Raw genomic sequence first — 13516 nt, forward strand, 5'->3', positions numbered from 1 at the left:
AAAGGTTTAACCCCCTAATCACCCGGCAGGTGATATCAATTAGGTTTTAGGGTCAGGGTCTGAGTCGCCCCAGGCAGCGCTAGGCTAGTGCCAGTACCGCTAACACCCACGCGCAAAGCATAAACCTCCCGTAGTGGTATAGAATCTGAACAGATCAATATCTGATCTGATCAGATCTATACTAGCGTCCCCAGCAGTTTAGGGTTCCAAAAAAAACATTGTTAGCGGGATCAGCCCAGATACCTGCTAGCACCTGCGTTTTGCCCCTCCGCCCAGCCCACCCAAGTGCAGTATCGATCGATCACTGTCACTTACAAAACACTAAACACATAACTGCAGCGATCGCAGAGTCAGGCCTGATCCCTGTGATCGCTAACAGTTTTTTTTTGTAGCGTTTTATATTTAAATCCGGAAGGCAGTGCTTGGTTTTCGGGGTCCTGTACATGGCTAGGCTCCCAAAAAGTCCCCCATATGTGGTATCCCCGTACTCGGGAGAAGGAGCAGAATTTATTTTGGGGTGTAATTTGACTTATGCCCATAGCATGTGTGAGCAATATATCATTTAGTGACAACTTTGTGCAAAAAAAAAAAAAAAAATTGTAAAATTCCTGCAACTTGTGGCAAAATATAAAATATTTCATGGACTCAACATGCCTCTCAGTAAATAGCTTGGGGTGTCTACTTTTCTAAATGGGGTCATTTGGGGGGGTTTTGTGTTATTTTGGCATTTTATGGCCTTCGAAACTGTGATAGGTAGTGAGGAGTGAAATCAAAAATTTGCACTCTTATGCCACGTACACACGACAGGACTTAAGTCCGGCAGACTTTCGACGGAGTTCTGACGGAGTTCTGACAGAGTTCTGATGGACTTTCCGAATGAACGGACTTGGCCACACATAATCACACCAAAGTCTGACGGATTCGAACGTGATGACGTATGACTGGACTAGAATAAGTAAGTTCATAGCCAGTAGCCAATAGCTGCCCTAGCGTCGGTTTTAGTCCGTCAGACTAGCACACACACGAGCGGATTTCTGGGTCCGGCAGAGTTCTGTCGGAAAAATTTGAAACATGTTCCAATTCTAAAGTCTGTCAGACTTTTGCAAATCAAAAGTCCGCTGCAGCCCACACACGTTCGAATAGTCTGCCGGAATCATTCCGTCAGACTTTTGATGTTGAAAAGTCTGCTCGTGTGTACGGGGCATTAGAAATCCTGAAGGCAGTGATTGGATTTCGGGGTGCCGTACGCGACTAGACTCCCAAAAAGTCCCACATATGTGGTATCCCCGTACTCAGGAGAAGCAGCAGAATATATTTTGGGGTGCAATTCCACATATAACTATGGCATGTGTGAGCAATATATCATTTAGTGACAACTTTTTGTAAACTTTTTTTTTTTGTGTCATTATTCAATCACTTGGGACAAAAAAAAAATATTCAATGGGCTCAACATGCCCCTCAGCAATTTCCTTGGGGTGTCTACTTTCCAAAATGGGGTCATTTGGGGGGGTTTGTACTGCCCTGCCATTTTAGCACCTCAAGAAATGAGATAGGCAGTCATAAATTAAAAGCTGTGTAAATTCCAGAAAATTTACTCTAGTTTGTAGACGCTATAACTTTGGCGCAAACCAATAAATATACGCTTATTGAAATTTTTTTTACTAAAGACATGTGGCTGAATAAATTTTGCCCTAAATGTATGACTAAAATTGAGTTTATTTGATTTTTCTTATAACAAAAAGTAGAAAATATCTTTTATTCTCGAAATTTTCGGTCTTTTTCCATTTATATCGCAAAAAATAAAAATCGCAGAGGCAATCAAATACCATCAAAAGAAAGCTCTATTTGTGGGAAGAAAAGGACGCAAATTTCGTTTGGGTACAACATTGCATGACCGCGCAATTACCAGTTAAAGCAGTGCAGTGCGAAATTGTAAAAAGACCTCTGGTCCTTAGGCTGAAAATTGGTCCGGGGCTAAAGTGGTTAATGGGATATTAATGAAGCTGCTTTGCTGGTGATACTGATGGAGTTATTGCAAACAAATTTTCAAAGGCTTTTTTTTTCTAGTGATATCAAGAATAATATTATTATGCTTCTATTTTTTATTTTTTTTTGGTCAAGTTAACACAACACCATTATCCCATAGTTTTTAAGATCAAAGATACAGCTATGTTGGTGTCCCTTGTTAATTTTACTTTTTAAAATGTAACTGCCTACTCCCAAAATGTCCTTTGACATACAACACATAGCCAAGTATTATTCCCCACAATTTTTTTTATTGTGCATTAAAAAAAGAAAACAAAAGAAAACAAATTAAATTAGACATGCTATCTGCCAATAAAACCTAACCAAAAAGTGCATTCTATGCATCCCAAAATATAGAAAATATAACAAATTAAATCATTATTATTGAACCAAAAAATTAAATAAAAGCCTCATACATGTGTCCTGCTTCTTAATATAGGAAGTCAACAATGCCAAGAGTTGGTAAAAGCAGGGGTCCGTCATCCCAAGATAATTCCAATAATCATCTGGTTTATCCTCCTGGAGTTCCCACAGCAAAGGTATATAATTGGTCACGATTAACAAAGCAACCACTTTTTGGTCCAAGAACTCCTCCTTCTCCTGTTCCTGGACTGGACTTGGGTCAATCAATAACTCCAAGGTCAGTAATAAATAACATGTTATATCCTCCAATTTCGCAACATGTCTGGTTGACGAACGGCCATTCAGAAACCAACTGAAAAGCACGAAATTAAAAGCGCTAAATGAAAAGCATGAAATTAAAAGCGCAAACTGAAAAGTGTTAAATGAAAAGTGCGAAATGAAAAGCGCGAATCAACACTCACCAAACATCTACTAACACAAAATTAGCAGAAGGAATCCAAAGGGTGGCGCTAAAGAGCTGAAAAAACACGTAGTATGTCACTACATTAGTGTTTGTTGGACAACAATTCCTTGCCATTTGTATGCAAGACAAAATCCAGGCACACGCCTTTGTACAAAAGTCTGAGTTTTTGTCTGCAGAAAATCCGAGCAAGTGTACGAGGCTTTAGACTGAATTTTAATGGTGTAAAGAATGTCAGGCAAAATGGCCGGCCCTCCCGCATGTTCACTTCATCAAATCTGGCCCTCTTTGAAAAAAGTTTGGAGACCCCTGCTATAGAGGTTGCACAGGCAGTATCCAGGATGGCACATCAATAAACACCATTGCCAGAATGTTTGCTGTGTCTCCCAGCACAGTCTCAGGAGCATGGAGGAGATTCTAGGAAACAAACAGTTACTCTAGGAGAGCTGGACAGGGCCATAGAAGCTACTTAACCCATCAATGGGACCAGTATCTGCTCCTTTGTGCTAGGAGGAATAGGATGAGCACTGCCAGAGCCCTACAAAATGACCTTCACAAGGCCACTGGTGTGAATGTCTCTAACCAAACAATTAGAAACAGACATCATGAGGGTGGCCTGAGGGCCTGACGTCCTCTAGTGTGCCCTGTGTTCACTGCCCAGCACCATGGAGCTTAATTGGCATTTGCCATTGAACACCAGAATTGGCAGGTCCACCACTGGTGCCCTTTGCTTTCACAGACGAGGTTAACCCTGAGCCTGTAACATCATTCAGCATGACTGGTTTGGTGAGGGGTCAGTGATGGTCTGGGGAGGCATATCCACGGAGGGACACACAGACCTCTAAAGGCTAGACAATGGCACCATGACTGGCATTAGGTATCATGTTGAAATCCTTGGACCCTTTGTAAGACCCTATGCTGGTGCAGTGGGTCCTGGGTTTTTCCTGGTGCACAACCATGCCCAGTCTCATGTGGCAAGAGTATGCAATCAGTTCCTGGAGGATAAGGGAGTTGATACAATTGAATAGCCACAACGCTCGCCTGACCTAAATCCAATAGCACACCTCTGGGATATTATGTTTTGATCTATCCAATGCTGTCAGGTTGACCTCAGTCTGTTCAGGATGTCAGAGATGCGCTGGTCTAGATCTGGGAGGAAATACCCCAGGACACCATCTGTTGTCTCATTAGGAGAATGCCCCAATGTTGCCAAGCATGCGTACAAGCACGTGGGGACCATACAAACTAATGCGTGCCATTTTGAGTTGCTGCAATTAAATTTCAGCAAAATGGAGAAGCCTGCTGCGTAATTTTTTCACTTAAATTTTTGGGGTGTCTTTGAATTCAGCCCTGCGCAGGTTGATAATTTTCATTTCCATCAAACAATGTGGCATCCTTTCATTCCTAATACATTACCCAGTCCTTATCAGTATAGATATTCAGCATGATATTTTTCCCATTTGAGATCTGATGTGTTTTCAAAGTGTTCCTTTAATTTTTTTGAGCAGTGTATATATACTGTATACACACACGCACACCCTAATGCAATGGGCTCTGCAGTACTGGGTAAACTAACCATTTATTGTTCAATTATTTTTAAATAACTGAATTCCCTTGAAGATTCTGAAAACTGGCATAACTGCAAAGGAATGATAAAGTTATTACAGTAAAATATTATCAGAATAGATGAGTAAGGAAGGTTAGATTCAAAATAACTCCCTGTTATCTGTTTGCCTGCCAAAAGTAAAACTCCATACCTGCCAAATATTTCTAGCTGTAGCACTCTCAAATGTTTTTTTTCCAAACACATTAGGAACTAAAATAGTTGTATTTTGATAAAAAATGTTAACGGGGAAAGTTAAATAGTTATCTGCAGTGAGAACTATTTTAAAAGCTATATTTCCAAAGAAAGCTTCCTTTCGTGTTAGGAATTTGGTTTTCAGAAAATTCTTGTCCAGGGCTTGCTTCATCATAAAGACAAAAATTGCAGGCACTGATATACTGTAAATATTTAGATCCTCTCATCCGGCGTTTTTGGGGAAAGGCTATCACTCATTTTGGGGAGGTGGTACTTTGCGCCCGCAAACACAGACACAACCCCCCCCCCCCCCCCCCCGCCCCCCCCGCCCGCATCACTTTCTCAATATTTTTTGCAGTGGTTATGGGGAAGGGGGTGGGGGGTGGTTTGCTGGCAGTGTCAGTGATTTTTTTTATTTCTAATAATCTATTTTTTTTACAATTTAATTTGTTTTTATTTATTTTTTCACAATGCTTTTGGGGGGGAGAGGGGGTTAGGGAGTGGTGTCAGTAGTTTATTTAATTTTTTTACACTTTTTCATTTTTTTATTTTTTTTTATATATATTTTGGGGGGCTTTGGTGAGATGTCCGGGGTCGAAACAGGTCTGGGGACCCCTGACATCTCCCCTTTGAGATAGACAAAGGGACTGAGGACAGAGATTCCCCAGTTCCTTTCTCAGCACTAAAGATGAATGAACAGGAGAGAGAGACTCCTGTTCATTCATAAACTGAGCAGAGTAAACACAGTTTACTCTGCTCAGTAATCACAGGACACAGGAGCGATCTCGCTCACTGTGTCATAACGCTAGTTCCCCCCACAGCTGGAGGGAGAGGAGAGGAGGGGATCCAGCTGCGGGGGATGAGAGGGGGCGGAGAAGGACACGGATGGGGTCGGGGGACGCAGAGCAGCTGGGGATGATCGGTGCGGCTGGAGGGACAGCTGTGATCACGATCTCCCTGTATAGCTTTTTACCTGTCAGCCACAGGAGGGAGAGAAGGAGAAACAAATGTCAGCTAAAAATCTATACAAAGGAGATCGTGATCACAGCTGATCCTCTCCGCACCGATCATTCCTGGGAGATCGGGAGGCGCTTGTTGGTCTGTGGGAGCCGCCGTATAAATGCGGGAGTCTCCCGCACCTTCTGGGAGACTTGAGATGTCTGGGCTATTCACAGCAAACAAAATAGCAATTACTCCCGAGTATGGTGATACCACATATGTGAGACTTTTACACAATGTGGCCACATACAGAGGCGCAACATGCAGGGAGCACCATCAGGCGTTCTGGAGCACCTAGGATAATTCTGACATTTCTCTCCTACATGTAAAAATCATCATTTATTTGCTAGAAAATTACATAGAACACCAAAACATTATATATGTTTTTTAAGCAAAGACCCTAGAGAATACAATGGTGGTCATTGCAACTTTTTATCTCACACGGTATTTGCGCAGCAATTTTTCGAACACTTTTTTTTGGGAAAAAAAGTTTTGTGCTTAAAAAAACCCAGTAAATTTACCCAATTTTTGCATAATGTAAAAGATGAAGTTTTGCTGAGTAAATAGATACCTAACATGTCACTCTTCAAAATTGCACACGCCCGTGGAATGGCGCCAAACGTAGCTACTTAAAAATCCCCATAGGCGACGCTTTAATTTTTTTTTACTGGTTACATGTTTTGAGTTACAGAGGAGGTCTAGGGCTAGAATTATTGCTCTTGCTCTAACGTTCGCAGCAATACCTCACATGTGTGGTTTGAACACCGTTTTCATATGTGGGCGGGACTCACGTATGCGTTCACTTCTGCATGCGAGCACATGTGGACAGGGGCGCTTTAAAAAAATGTTTTTCTTTTTTATTGCTCATTTTACTTTATTTATTTTAGTTTGACATTTTATTTCCCCAAAAATAATTTTTTTGATAAATTTTATTCCTATTACAAGAAATGTAAACATCCCTTGTAATAGGAATATGGCATGACAGGTCCTCTTTACAGTGAGATATGGGGTCAATAAGACCCCGCATGTCACCTCTAAGCTGGGAAGCCTGAGAAAAAAAAAAAAGATTCTGGCTTTGATCATATTGGCGAGTCTGTAGACGCACCGGAGGGCGGGGGGCATCTATGGCTGAGTGTTGCAGGGTATCACCAAGTATGGCTGAGTATTGCAGAGTATTGCAGAGTATCTCCAAGTATGGCTGGGTGTCTCAGGGTATGGCTGGGTATGGCAATTTCTAGCAGAGTATTGGCAGGGTATTGCAGAGTATTGGCGGGTATTGCAGAGTATTGCAGAGTATTGGCTGGTATTGCAGAGTATTGGCGGGTATTGCAGAGTATTGGCGGGTATTGTAGAGTATTGGCGGTATTGCAGAGTATTGCAGAGTATTGGCTGGTATTGCAGAGTATTGGCTGGTATTGCAGAGTATTGGCTAGTATTGCAGAGTATTGGCTGGTATTGCAGAGTATTGGCGGGTATTGCAGAGTATTGGCGGGTATTGCAGAGTATTGCAGAGTATTGGCTGGTATTGCAGAGAATTGGCAGGTATTGCACAGTATTGGCTGGTATTGCAGAGTATTGGCGGGTATTGCAGAGTATTGCAGAGTATTGGCTGGTATTTCAGAGTATTGGCTGGTATTGCAGAGTATTGGTGGGTATTGCAGAGTATTGCAGAGTATTGGCTGGTATTGCAGAGTATTGCCAGGGTATTGAGGGATTAATTTTGGTGAGCAGCGATGTGGGCACTGCAGATGCAGCCCACAGCGCTGCTGACACCGATCTCTTCTCCCTCCGCTGTTTACAAGTGATCACTCCATCATTTGATGGAGCGATCACGTGGTAAACGGCCGCGATGAGGGGCCGTTTACCGTGATCAGTGATGCGCCGGGTCCTGTGGACCCGGGGGTCACGGATGCTCTTAAATGCACGCCCCAGGGGGTGCACGAGAGCAGAATTCTGGAAGGATGTCATATGACGGCCTCCCAGAGTTAAGAAACCGCCCTGTGGCCGTCATTCGGCTATGGGGCAGTTGTGAAGTGGTTAAAGGGAGTGCGCTTAATCTCAGCTTGTTACCTGTATAAAAGACACCTGTCCACAGAAGCAATCAATCAGATTCCAATCTCTCCACCATGGCCAAAATCAAGAACTGTCCAAGGATGTCAGGGACAAGATTGTAGACTTACACAAGACTGAAATGGTCTAAAAGACCATCGCCAAACAGCTTGGTGAAAGAGCGACAACAGTTGGTGCGATTATTCGCAAATGGCAGAAACACAAACTAACTGTCAATCTCCCTCAGTCTGGGGCTCTATTTAAGATCTCACCTCATGGAGTTTCAATGATCACGTGAACAGTAAGGAATCAGCCATGAACTACATGGGAGAATGTTGTCAATGATCTCAAGGCAGCTGGCTCCATAGTCACCATGAAAACAATTAATAGCACACTATGCTGTGAAGGACTGAAATCCTACAGCACCCACAAGGTCCCCCTGCTCAAGAAAGCATATGTGCAGGCCTGTCTGAAGTTTGCTAATGACCATCTGAATGATTCAGAGGAGAACTGGGTGAAAGTGTTGTGGTCACATGAGATCAAAATCAAGCTCTTTGGCATCATGTCAACTCACCATGTTTGGAGGAGAAATGCTTCCTATGACCCTCAAGAACACCCTCCCCACCATCACACATGGAGGTGGAAACGTTATGCTTTGGAGGTATTTTTCTGCTAAGATGACAACATAATTTCACCACATCGAAGGGAAGATGGACGGGGCCATGTACCATCAAATCTTGGTTGAGAACCTCCTTCCCTTATCCAGGGCATTGAAAATGGGTCGTGGATGGGTCCAGCATGACAATGACCAAAAACACATGGCCAAGGCAATAAACGAGTGGCTCAGGAAGAAGCACATTAAGGTCCTGTAGTGACCTAACAATTCTCCAGACCTTAATCCCATAGAAAATATGTGGAGGGAGCTGAAGGTTTGAGTTACCAAATGTCAGTCTCAAAACCTTAAAGAGGGATTCCACCCAAAAAAAATATTAAAAGCCAGCAGCTATAAATACTACAGCTGCTGACTTTTAATAAATGGACACTCACCTGTCCCGGGTTCCAGCGATGCCGGCAGCCGAGGCCGATCGATCGCTAGGCCCTCGGCTGCTGCCGCCACCATTCTAGGTGAGGGAATCAGGAAGTGAAGCGAATCGGCTTCACTTCCCGGTTCCCTACTGCGCATGCGCGAGTCGCGCAGCGCAATAGAAATTCTCTGCGCTGTCACTGGGACCCGTGTGTGTCCCAGCAGACAGCGCGGCAGGACAGGAAATGGTGTAGACTCCCACGGGAGTCTATGCCCAGAAGTGGGTGTAAATACCTGTCTTTGACAGGTATCTCCACCCCCCTCCCCCCTGAAAGGTGCCAATTGTGACACCGGAGGGGGGGAGGAATCCGATCAGCGGAGGTTCCACTTTAGGGTGGAACCCCGCTTTAATAACTTGGAGATTAGCTGCAAACAGGAGTAGTACAAAATCCCTAATGAGATTTGTGCAAATCCAGTGGCCAATTACAAGAAACGTCTGATCTCTGTGATTGCCATTAAGGGTTTTGCCACCAAGTACTAAGTCATGTTTTGCAGAGGGGTCAAATACTTATTTCACTCATTAAAATGCAAATTAATTTATAACTTTTTTTTAAATCGATTTTTCTGGATTTTTTTGTGGTTATTCTGTCTCTCACTGTTAAAATAAGCCTATCATTAAAATTATAGACTGATCATTTCTTTGTCAGTGGACAAACATACAAAATCAGCAGGGGATCAAATAGTTTTTTTCCCCTCACTGTATATGTTTACTCTTTTATCTACCAAGTTATGGCCCATCCATACTTAATGAGTGTGCATAAGTCCCATTTGTTAAATTCAAAGCATGAGACCCCTTTCACACTGGAGCGTTTTGCAAGCGCTATAGCGTTAAAAATAGCGCCTGCAAACTGCCCTAAAACAGCTGCTCCATTCACTCCAGTGTGAAAGCCCGAGGGCTTTCACACTGGAGTGGTGCTCTGGCAGGGCATCAGGAAAAGTCCTGCCAGCAGCTTCTTTGGAGCGGTAAAGGAGCGGTGAACTCGCCGCTCCTCCACCACTCGCCCCCATTCAAATCAATGGGGCAGCGCTGTGATACCTCTGGCAAAATGTCCCTTCGGCAGTGTTTTGTGGGCGGATTTAACCCCTTTTCAGCCACTAGCGGGGGGTTAAAACCACCCAGCTAGTGGCTAAATAATGCCTCTAAAACAATGGTAAAGCGGCGCTAAAAATAGCAACGCTTTACCGCTGATGCCGGTGGCGGCACAGTGTGAAAGCGGTCTAAATGAGGACATTGGTGACTCACCCATGCACTCAGTTGACAGCAGAGGACAAAGATCGGGTTTTGTTTTAAAACACAAAGCCTATTAACAATTGTCTGTTTGGAGGGAAACGGGGATGGTGCAGCAATGGGATATGACATGCCTTTGCAATGACAATGATAATAGCTTTGTGTCAACACAAAGGTATTGTCTTAAAGCGACCATAGTTTCATATACACTACGGTAAATTTAAAACATCATATCACAGTTTTGTCTTGCAGTGATGCAGGACCAAATTAGAAGAATTGTTTTGCAAAATGTTTGCAAACTGCAAACAAAAAATTAGCAATTTCGCTGCAAAGCCAATTTCAACTAAATTTCCATCCCTTATCACAATGCTACTCCTTGTTTTACTATGTAATGTTTCCTGTGTCAGATGTAATGCTCCCTGGGTCAGCTAGGTTCATTGTCTAGCAATCAGCTGGAGATAGATGATATACAGTAGTGGTCATCAACCTTGTCCTCAGGGCCCACTAACAGGCCAGGTTTTATGTATTACCTTGGTGAGATGCAGACTAGAACAGTGGTCATCAACCCTGTCTTCAGGGCCCACTAACAGGCCAGGTTTTATGTATTACCTTGGGGAGATGCAGACTAGAACAGTGGTCATCAACCCTGTCTTAAGGCCCACTAACAGGCCAGGTTTTATGTATTACCTTGGGGAGATGCAGACTAGAACAGTGGTCATCAACCCTGTCCTCAGGGCCCACTAACAGGCCAGGTTTTATGTATTACCTTGGGGAGATGCAGACTAGAATACTGCAATCACTGAGCAGCAAATGATATCACCTGTGATGTATTTCAGTTATCTTGCAAACCTGGCCTGTTAGTGGGCCCTGAGGACAGAGTTGATGACCACTGATATACAGTACGTAGAAGCATAATTACTGAACCAGGTAGCTCGGTTGTTGAACCAGGGAACAAGGGTACCATCTATCTATTTAGTGTTCAAGATGTGTGTATATCACCTAACAACACCTACATATCCTTGCCAGGTTAAAAAGTATATTTAGTTGTTTTCCTAGAGTTACACCACTTCTTCAAGATCAAGGATTATACAATAAAATGGAACAGAAGAACAAAATTATTGCATGCTTTTGATTAGTATTTTTCCTTTTTTGGAAGAAAAACGACGCACTAAAGATCAAATTACATTTTTTTTACATACCATTGATTTTTACAGTTGCCTAATTCAGTTAGAACATTAAACTATCTTTTCTTTTTTAAATCTACAAACATATCTTTGTTTCCACAATTTTAACGTTTTTTTTTTTGCTCATGGCCAGATATAAATAAATCTTGCAATCCTATTTAAATCAATTTCTGCTCTTATAAACGAGGTTTATAAAATAAAATAGAGTTAAAGTAAAAGCCTAGGCATTTTTATCCAAATTCTCCTTCAATGACACTATACCAATGATGGAAAAAGCTATAAGCCTATGTTAAACTTGAACTGTATTGTGAGCAAAATTCATTTTTAAAGTAGGAAATGTGAAATCTTCAAGTTAAATGTTAATGTACAGCCAGCCAGAGAAATGTATAGCCACATCAACTATCAAATACCATTGAAAAAATAAATTTTCATAGATCCAATATGGTATGACTATAACTTGCATAAAGCTTCTGGTAAATTTAAAAGTTAATAGAAAGATATCTAATATCAGAGCAGTTGTGACTTCTAATACATGTTGTAAGTGCCAACTAACAGTATTCAAGTGAAAATTATTATTATTATAAGTATTATTAAAGGAATAAACTGTATTGATCTTACAGATCAACACAAAAGTGTTTGAATAAGTCTGTTATAGCTTATTGAAACCCAAAAGTTTTTAAAAATCTTAAAATCTTAAAAATATATATAGATCTATATCTATAAATATATCTATATATCTATATATCTATCTATATATATATATATATATATATACACACACTTTATTATGTACACCTTGTTAGTAAAGGGTTGGACTCCCTTTTGCCCTCAGAAGTGCCTTAACTATTTTTCTTCCTCTTTCTTTTGTGAGACAAAATAGAAAAAGAGACTGCGCTACGGTAAATAAATGCACTGTAAATGCAAAAACAGCTGAAAAGTAAACCTTCTATAAAGACCTATTGGAAGCTGCAACTCTGCTGCATAACATAACTACAGTAGGAGTAAATTGCTAAATAAAAGAGTTGACATAAACGAATTAAATTATGTGTACATAACCAAAAACGCACTGACCATATACAAAGGGAACAATGTGATTTTGCGTGACAACAAATATGTGAGGATATTAAACACAAACCTGTACATATTAATACTCTGCAAATCATATAATGAAAAATTGAGTGAAAAAAACTTCAAACAGTGACGTTAGAGTCCCAAATTAGTGACCATTGAAAATAAATGTGATCACATTAATAACAAACACCCGTGCAAAACTGAAACTGTAGACTTAAAAATTGAGCATGTAAAGTCCATCCATAAATGAATCAAATCTTCAAATTGTGAGCTGTGTTCAATCCACCACCAATGTGTAAAGATTTACTTCTTACCAGAAGTCTATGACCCCCCCCCCGCTACAGAGGGTCACAGAGAACTTGTAATGGAAGTGTATTGCTCCTGGATCATCAGACAATCCTGCAGATCTCTTTAATACACAGCCTCCAAAGCATAAATAAAAATACCCAGCGCTCCTCAATCCGCTTCTTAAACTCAAGACTCATCGGTATATAACAATAGCATGAAAGAGATAAGAGGCTCCTATAGTGTAAAACCCACAGTTTATTTGGAATAAAAAACAGCAGTTGCACTTACAACAAGTGAAGATTTCCAGAGCCGGCCGGCCGGTGCACCGGCCGGCCACACAGGGACAGACCCATCCTTCCCAAAATTCCAATGGCAACCATGAGTTGACGTCAGCGCGTCGCTCCTCCCTACGCGTTTCGTAATAAATGACGTCATCCAGGGGCCCCTGGATGACGGCTCACAATTTGAAGATTTGATTAATTTATGGATGGACTTTACATGCTCAATTTTTAAGTCTACAGTTTTAGTTTTGCACGGGTGTTTGTTATTAATGTGATCAATTAATCAAATCTTCAAATTGTGATGCGTCATCCATGGCCTAGGCTATAAGAAGATTGCCAAGACCCTGAAACTGAGCTGTAGCATGGTGGCCAAAACCAAATAGCGGTTTAACTGGACGGGTTCCACTCAGAACAGGCCTCGCTATGGTCGACCGAAGAAGTTGAGTGCATGTGCTCAGCGTCATATCCGGAGGTTGTCTTTGGGAAATAGACATATGAGTGCTGCCAGCTGTAATGCAGAGGGTTAAGGGGGGTCAGCCTGTCATTGCTCAGACCGTAGGCCGCACACTGCATCAAATTTGTCTGCATAGCTGTCATCCCAGAAGGAATCCTCTTCTAAAAATGAAAGCCAGCAAACTGTTTGCAGGCTTTCTTGTGCATCATCTTTAGAAGAAGCTTCCTTCTGG

This window comes from Lithobates pipiens, unplaced genomic scaffold (assembly GCF_037356315.1).
Source record: "Lithobates pipiens isolate NorthernLeopardFrog02 unplaced genomic scaffold, aLitPip1_a1.2 Scaffold_18, whole genome shotgun sequence".
Taxonomy (NCBI): Eukaryota; Metazoa; Chordata; class Amphibia; order Anura; family Ranidae; genus Lithobates; species Lithobates pipiens.